Source organism: Nanorana parkeri, unplaced genomic scaffold (genome assembly GCF_000935625.1).
Source record: "Nanorana parkeri isolate BGI_ZX_2015 unplaced genomic scaffold, ASM93562v1 scaffold452, whole genome shotgun sequence".
NCBI classification, from domain to species: domain Eukaryota; kingdom Metazoa; phylum Chordata; class Amphibia; order Anura; family Dicroglossidae; genus Nanorana; species Nanorana parkeri.
In genome coordinates, this window is record NW_017306720.1 from 25841 (window position 1) to 33338 (window position 7498).

Sequence of the window (7498 nt, forward strand, 5' to 3'; positions counted from 1 at the left end):
TAACACGTCATAGATCTAGAACTCCAAAGAGGCTTTTTTGTTTGAAACTTCCTGTATTTGAATCTTTACAATTATTTTAAAATGAAGATCTTTTATACCTTACATGTTTGGTATCCAACAATCTATGGGTAATTCCAAGAGCATGATACTGCTCAAACTTATGCTACATATCAGCATTTTTCATCTGTGGGCTGCAATACAACTTCCTGGTCTTATTGAGAAAAATTACTCATGCAGCATTTGTTATTTGCATGGAATGTAGGTAGGGTTGACTGACTAATAAAGTTTGACATCTTGTCTTTACTGCAAGCTGTAGTTGACAGGTTTTTCATCTTGGAATCAATGTCCAGGGGAAGTTAACATTTTTAAGCTGGCCATACACCTTACAATTATCTGCAGATTTTCTGTGGTCAGATGGAAAAGGTGCAACAGATTCCTCCATCTACACTTAACTGTGTGGATGGAGTAATCTCCACCTGGGTCAATCGGTTGCACTTTTTCCATCTGACCACAGAAAATCTGCAGATAATTGTAAGGTGTATGGGCACCTTAACTCTCACGTGGATTGCTTCTCAGTAATACCTCAAATGTGTGTCCTGATTACCAGCCGAACTGAAATCTCTACTTAAACTAAATATAACCCACACTTACTCGTGTTGCAGCAAGAAAGCATTACACTGCACTTTTGTATGTAATAGACTTTTATGTAAAACGTTCATTTTACATGTTAAAAACTTTGCAAATATACAAACAACGCAACACTCAAAAAATAAAGATGACCGCATCTTCAAATGAAAACCCTGTTGTTTGAAATCATCGGACTCTCGTGTTTTTCCTTTTCTATTATTTCTCCACAAATTGTATTATTGGGTTAACCTAAAAAAAGAACAAAACATCATTGGTTACAAAGGGAATTTACAGTGACAAAGAAGGGCCACATCAAAAAGTTAGTCCATAGCAAGCATCTCTATTCAATTTGATAATACAATGTGTTACTCTTTTATGTTCTAAAACTTATCAATTACTTTTAGAAGTTTTTGATGTCAAAATTTTACAAGGTTGTTGGTGATCACCTGAGAAATAGTTTGAAATAAGTTCTTGTCTTGCTTCATTCCCCCTGTGGTCAGTTTCAACTGCAGTTGTGGGAATTTCATCCTCCACTGTGGTGTCTTCAATGTCCTCTGCAGTCCTCTATGTCTTGCAATATTATGTAAGATGCTGCATGCTATAAACATGTCGCCAACCTTATTGGGGGTATAGCGAAAGAATCCGCCAGACAAGGACATGCAACGAAAACGGCTCTTTAGGACACCAAAGCATCTTTCGATTACCACTCTGGTCTTGGTATCGGCAACGCTGTAAGCTGCTTCTGCAGAGGAGAAGGGTCTGTTGATTGGTGTAAGCAGCCATGGTAGACAGGGATAACCAGCATCTCCTAGAAATATAAAAAAAAGAAATGTTTTTATAATAGTGGAAAAAATCATGCTCCTTAACATGATGTTGATGTAGGCAATTGTGCGTTCAGTTTAGATGATTGTTATCCATATTCAAGTTTTGTGGCACCCAGGGTGCCGCAAGCTAACTATAGTTTGTGTGCTGGAGAGTTGATAGTAACTATCAAGGGACCATTCCTCCTCAAAACACAATTTAATTACCCAGTTGAGGCGCATGTTTGCTGTAATGTAGAATGGTAATGCAATCAAAACAAACAGCCAGAAGGAAGAGTCAGCCTGCCATTGGAAATTACACTTTTTTACTGCAGATCTATACATATCAGCATTTTTCATCTGTGGGCTGCAATACAACTTCCTGGTCTTATTGAGAAAAATTACTCATGCAGCATTTGTTATTTGCATGGAATGTAGGTAGGGTTGACTGACTAATAAAGTTTGACATCTTGTCTTTACTGCAAGCTGTAGTTGACAGGTTTTTCATCTTGGAATCAATGTCCAGGGGAAGTTAACATTTTTAAGCTGGCCATACACCTTACAATTATCTGCAGATTTTCTGTGGTCAGATGGAAAAGGTGCAACAGATTCCTCCATCTACACTTAACTGTGTGGATGGAGTAATCTCCACCTGGGTCAATCGGTTGCACTTTTTCCATCTGACCACAGAAAATCTGCAGATAATTGTAAGGTGTATGGGCACCTTAACTCTCACGTGGATTGCTTCTCAGTAATACCTCAAATGTGTGTCCTGATTACCAGCCGAACTGAAATCTCTACTTAAACTAAATATAACCCACACTTACTCGTGTTGCAGCAAGAAAGCATTACACTGCACTTTTGTATGTAATAGACTTTTATGTAAAACGTTCATTTTACATGTTAAAAACTTTGCAAATATACAAACAACGCAACACTCAAAAAATAAAGATGACCGCATCTTCAAATGAAAACCCTGTTGTTTGAAATCATCGGACTCTCGTGTTTTTCCTTTTCTATTATTTCTCCACAAATTGTATTATTGGGTTAACCTAAAAAAAGAACAAAACATCATTGGTTACAAAGGGAATTTACAGTGACAAAGAAGGGCCACATCAAAAAGTTAGTCCATAGCAAGCATCTCTATTCAATTTGATAATACAATGTGTTACTCTTTTATGTTCTAAAACTTATCAATTACTTTTAGAAGTTTTTGATGTCAAAATTTTACAAGGTTGTTGGTGATCACCTGAGAAATAGTTTGAAATAAGTTCTTGTCTTGCTTCATTCCCCCTGTGGTCAGTTTCAACTGCAGTTGTGGGAATTTCATCCTCCACTGTGGTGTCTTCAATGTCCTCTGCAGTCCTCTATGTCTTGCAATATTATGTAAGATGCTGCATGCTATAAACATGTCGCCAACCTTATTGGGGGTATAGCGAAAGAATCCGCCAGACAAGGACATGCAACGAAAACGGCTCTTTAGGACACCAAAGCATCTTTCTATTACCACTCTGGTCTTGGTATCGGCAACGCTGTAAGCTGCTTCTGCAGAGGAGAAGGGTCTGTTGATTGGTGTAAGCAGCCATGGTAGACAGGGATAACCAGCATCTCCTAGAAATATAAAAAAAAGAAATGTTTTTATAATAGTGGAAAAAATCATGCTCCTTAACATGATGTTGATGTAGGCAATTGTGCGTTCAGTTTAGATGATTGTTATCCATATTCAAGTTTTGTGGCACCCAGGGTGCCGCAAGCTAACTATAGTTTGTGTGCTGGAGAGTTGATAGTAACTATCAAGGGACCATTCCTCCTCAAAACACAATTTAATTACCCAGTTGAGGCGCATGTTTGCTGTAATGTAGAATGGTAATGCAATCAAAACAAACAGCCAGAAGGAAGAGTCAGCCTGCCATTGGAAATTACACTTTTTTACTGCAGATCTCGTCCTGGGACAATAATGGAGGCCCAGAGAGTGTTTTCTCTGTTTCAGGTTCATTCCTCTGCTCAGTAGGGGGGGGGGGGGTGATTGTTGTCCTTGGGAGTGCTGCTTGATGGAATGCTAATTGGGAGTTTACAGTATTGGATTGTGGGCACTGAACTCCAGAGTTCAATATTAAATATGCATTCAAGTACCTCAACTACTGGCACTGTTTATATTATTGCATCTATGCATGCTTCAATCATCTCTGAAGCATCTCCTTCTGGAGGGTGGCTACTTTGGTTCACCTGTGTGTTTTGCTAAGTAGTTTCAAGCTCGCTCATGTGATCTCATAACGTGCTATTGTAGTACATCACGTGAGCAAGCTTGGAGTAGTGACTAGTTTTCAACACACACAGGGACCATGTGGCACAATAGTATACACCTTACAGAAGAAAGGACAGATTTGTGGATCTTAAACCGAGTGATAGATAAGTAAAGGTACTTGAAAGTATTTTGGACATTTAACTTCTGAGTTTAGTGTTACAAAATTGTCATTTGGACATATAATTAAGGTAATGCTGGGCAGCTGGTATGTTCATAATAATATAGCAAGAATGTAATTACAGTATGACATCTGTACAGCATTATTTTAGATGATTTACTGAAAAACACATGCAAGCATGACACAAACAGTGGAGCATACTTACCCAGCAGTCATCTGCTATTTTCGGAGTCATGGTCCAAAGTCTCATACATTCTAGATTGACGCAATATATGTGCAGCATGTCAGGATCCTGAAAAACCGGTGACAACATCTCGGATTAGAAGGTTAGAATCCCAGTTCACTTGGATGTTTGTGGAATGGTAAGCCTTACGGTTATGGTAGATGTGCTCCTGTACATATGGGGGTCATAATAGTATATGGGTGCATTCTATTGCTCCAATGACATTAAGCATTCCTGCAAGGTCAAAAAAACCACACTTGATTTGATCCTGCTCTACACGTGACTTGCCCATATGTATATATTTAGAAGCAAGTTGCCGCCGTGCATGCAGGACCTCCACCAAGCAGCGGGAGAAGCTTGGCTGTGAGATTCCAACAATCTCCCCACTAACCTGTTGGTATGAGGCCTTTCCTAAAACATGGAGAACTGCCAAAAAACACACAAGACCCGGAACTGCATAACTTCTCTGTGTGCATTTTTCTAAAGATCATTTACATAGTTACATAGTTACATAGTATTTGAGGTTGAATAAAGATGTAGCCCTCCGCCAATCACTGTCATTATGGAGTCCTTAAAAATGAGGATTAAAGGTCTAGATATAACCTGGCTTAATTCCTTAAGTACCTTGGGGTGCAGGTTATCCGGACCCACTGCTTTGTTTGCATTGAGCATTTTAAGTCTTTGTTGTATCGCGGTTTCTGTCAACCACTGGGGTATATTTTGAGTTAAACTGGGAGTTTTACCATGTGTGTCAAACCCGTTTCCCTCCCGAGTGTATACTGAGGAGAAAAAAGCGTTCAGCGCCTCGGCCCTCTCCTTGTCGTTTGTGACAAGGAGTCCTTGCGTCCTTGCGTCCTTTATTGGGCCTATCTGCTCCTTTCTACCCTTTTTACTGTTAATATATTGGTAGAATTTTTTGGGGTTCTTTTTACTGCGGCGATATGCTTTTAGCACTCAGTTTTAGCTTCCCGGATTACTAGTTTGCCTTTTTTGTTACATTCTTTGTAGTTAAGGACATTTACTGCAGATCTCATCCTGGGACAATAATGGAGGCCCAGAGAGTTTGTTCTCTGTTTCAGGTTCATTCCTCTGCTCATTTGTATTTCCTCATACAGAGAATGAATCATGGGAGTGGTTAAACGGAATTTAGCTATCACCTGAGTATCAGAAATGTAATCCACAAAAGTTTGAGAACGGAATACTTGTTTATAAATCTGAACGACATGCTGACGTGTTCTTCTTCGCCTCTGAATAATTTTAAGTTCAAATATAGCTCAGCCAAAATCATCATGTTGCCCAAAACTACCCAACACTTGCACTACAAGAACTGAATTCACCTCCTAAATCTTCCTCTAACAAGGAAATACCGCCAGGGAAATGTCATAACGACACCTAGAGGGAGGTGCTTATCTGACGATCGTCTAACGATCGATATATGGCCAAAAAATCTTTGTGAATTGCACTTCTGTACATATTTAACAATTTGACTTGTTAAAACAACGATCAAAATGTTTAATAACGATAATAACATCTTAAAATATCAGTTCGGCGCAGTGAGACGTTATTTGTTGATTTTTCGAAGCGTTAAATCGTTTGGTGAATTGAACAAGCTTCAATATCGTGCGATATCGCTTAAATAACTTGCAGAATCCGTAAAAAAAGCTTTGTGAATTGACCCTTATGTATTGTTCCAGTTCTCCTAATTGCAATATTAGTGTTAGGCTGGGCATAGATATTCAAATAACTCTCCTGGAAAAGGAGGCTGGGAGATACCTCTCCATCCTCACATGAATTAGAAGAGCACTTATATCTTCTCTCACATTGACATCCCTGTGAGTTGTACTTAAGATTATTTACCCTTTTTCAGCATACCTCTGAGGCTTCCTGTACTGCCCTTAGCTTGGCAGCAGCTGGTTCACAGATGTCAGATTATCCTGTGGCGGCTTCAGTTCCAGTGAGCACTGTGTTGACCAACATCATCTGTCCGGATGGCGGAAAGGGATACCTCTGCGCATCCTCCAGGAGAGTGTCCACAAGTTAGCAGCGGCAACACCCTACACACTACGCCAATATAACCCCCTTTTCAGAGTGTGTCAGGGGTTCAGGGATTTGTAGAAGGGCTTCTGGAGTTGTTAAAAAGGTTTGATGCCTCTTTGGGGTCATCAGTCCTGCCTCCAGCCCAAATTTGGACAGGGTCATCGAGGATGGTATTATAATGAATGACAACATGGAAGTTTCTGCATTGCTGGTAGGGGTTCCTTGAGTGTTTGTGATCAGGGATTTCTTGTATGAATGCTATGAAGGTCCTTTAGGTGCTCATCTTAAGTAGGGATGCACCGATACCAAGTACCGTACTCGGTAGAAGTACAAGTACAGAACTTTTTGCACTCCAAGACTACACTAGAGAAAAATTTTAGACTAGGAGGCAGCTGTCATTTGTAAGGAGCAGACGGAGCTCCTGGGATTTGTACTTCTCTGTTTTAATGTATGATTTTGTTTTTATAAACATATATAAGTGATGCACCGATACCATTTTTGCAAGTACGAGTACTGATACTTGTCCAAGTATTTACAGACACAAGTACTGATACATTTTTGTTTATTGTCATGTGGCAGTTTTTCTAAAACAATATCGACTAATAATTTTAGGCCAGAGGTGGAGTGCCAGAGCTAGGTTGCACCTGCAACCCTGGTAGTTGTCATGAAAATGCCAAGTATCGGCACTGGGAATGTCACAATATTACCACTAGACTGTTTGAATATAGACAAGTGGATCAAAGGAAAAGAACACAGGAAAAAAAAATGAGGATAGGTGGCATTTTAGACGTATCCCACCTACCTTTGGGAATTGGCTACAGGTGTTCATTATTCATTAATTCATTCATTATTAGGAGAATTGCTCAGCCCTATTCTACTACTTTAATGTCATTTCTGAAGCCCATAGTGTTTATGCTGCTTGGCTGTGCTATGGTGAGCAGTTCAGGCAATGTATGTCAGTGGGTCCTGATCTGAACTGGGACCATAGGGAGAGTGATATTTAGATGTGACTGATGAATGCAAAAGGTGGAGCCTATTTGGCTGTATCAGGCCAGGTGTCATTTCTTTCAGGCGCTGCCACTGCAGAGGCAAGGGCATCATGATCCAACATAAAAATTCCTTTGTGTGGCACAGCATGTAGGCTCAAATTATGGCAGTAACTACCCATTGTGCACTGTTTTAAAAATATCAAGCATGGTCAAAATCGGTGGGGTCCAGTGAACATAGTGGAGATGCTTCCTTGGCTAAGTAGGTACATCAAACAATCGTCAAGCATCATAGGAACCTTAATTGGGCAAGGGCACATCCTGAGGTTGCTTAATTGGGCAAGGGCACCGCCTGAGGGCGCTGCAGGGTGAGGGCGGAAAAAACAGGGCATTTTGACAAGT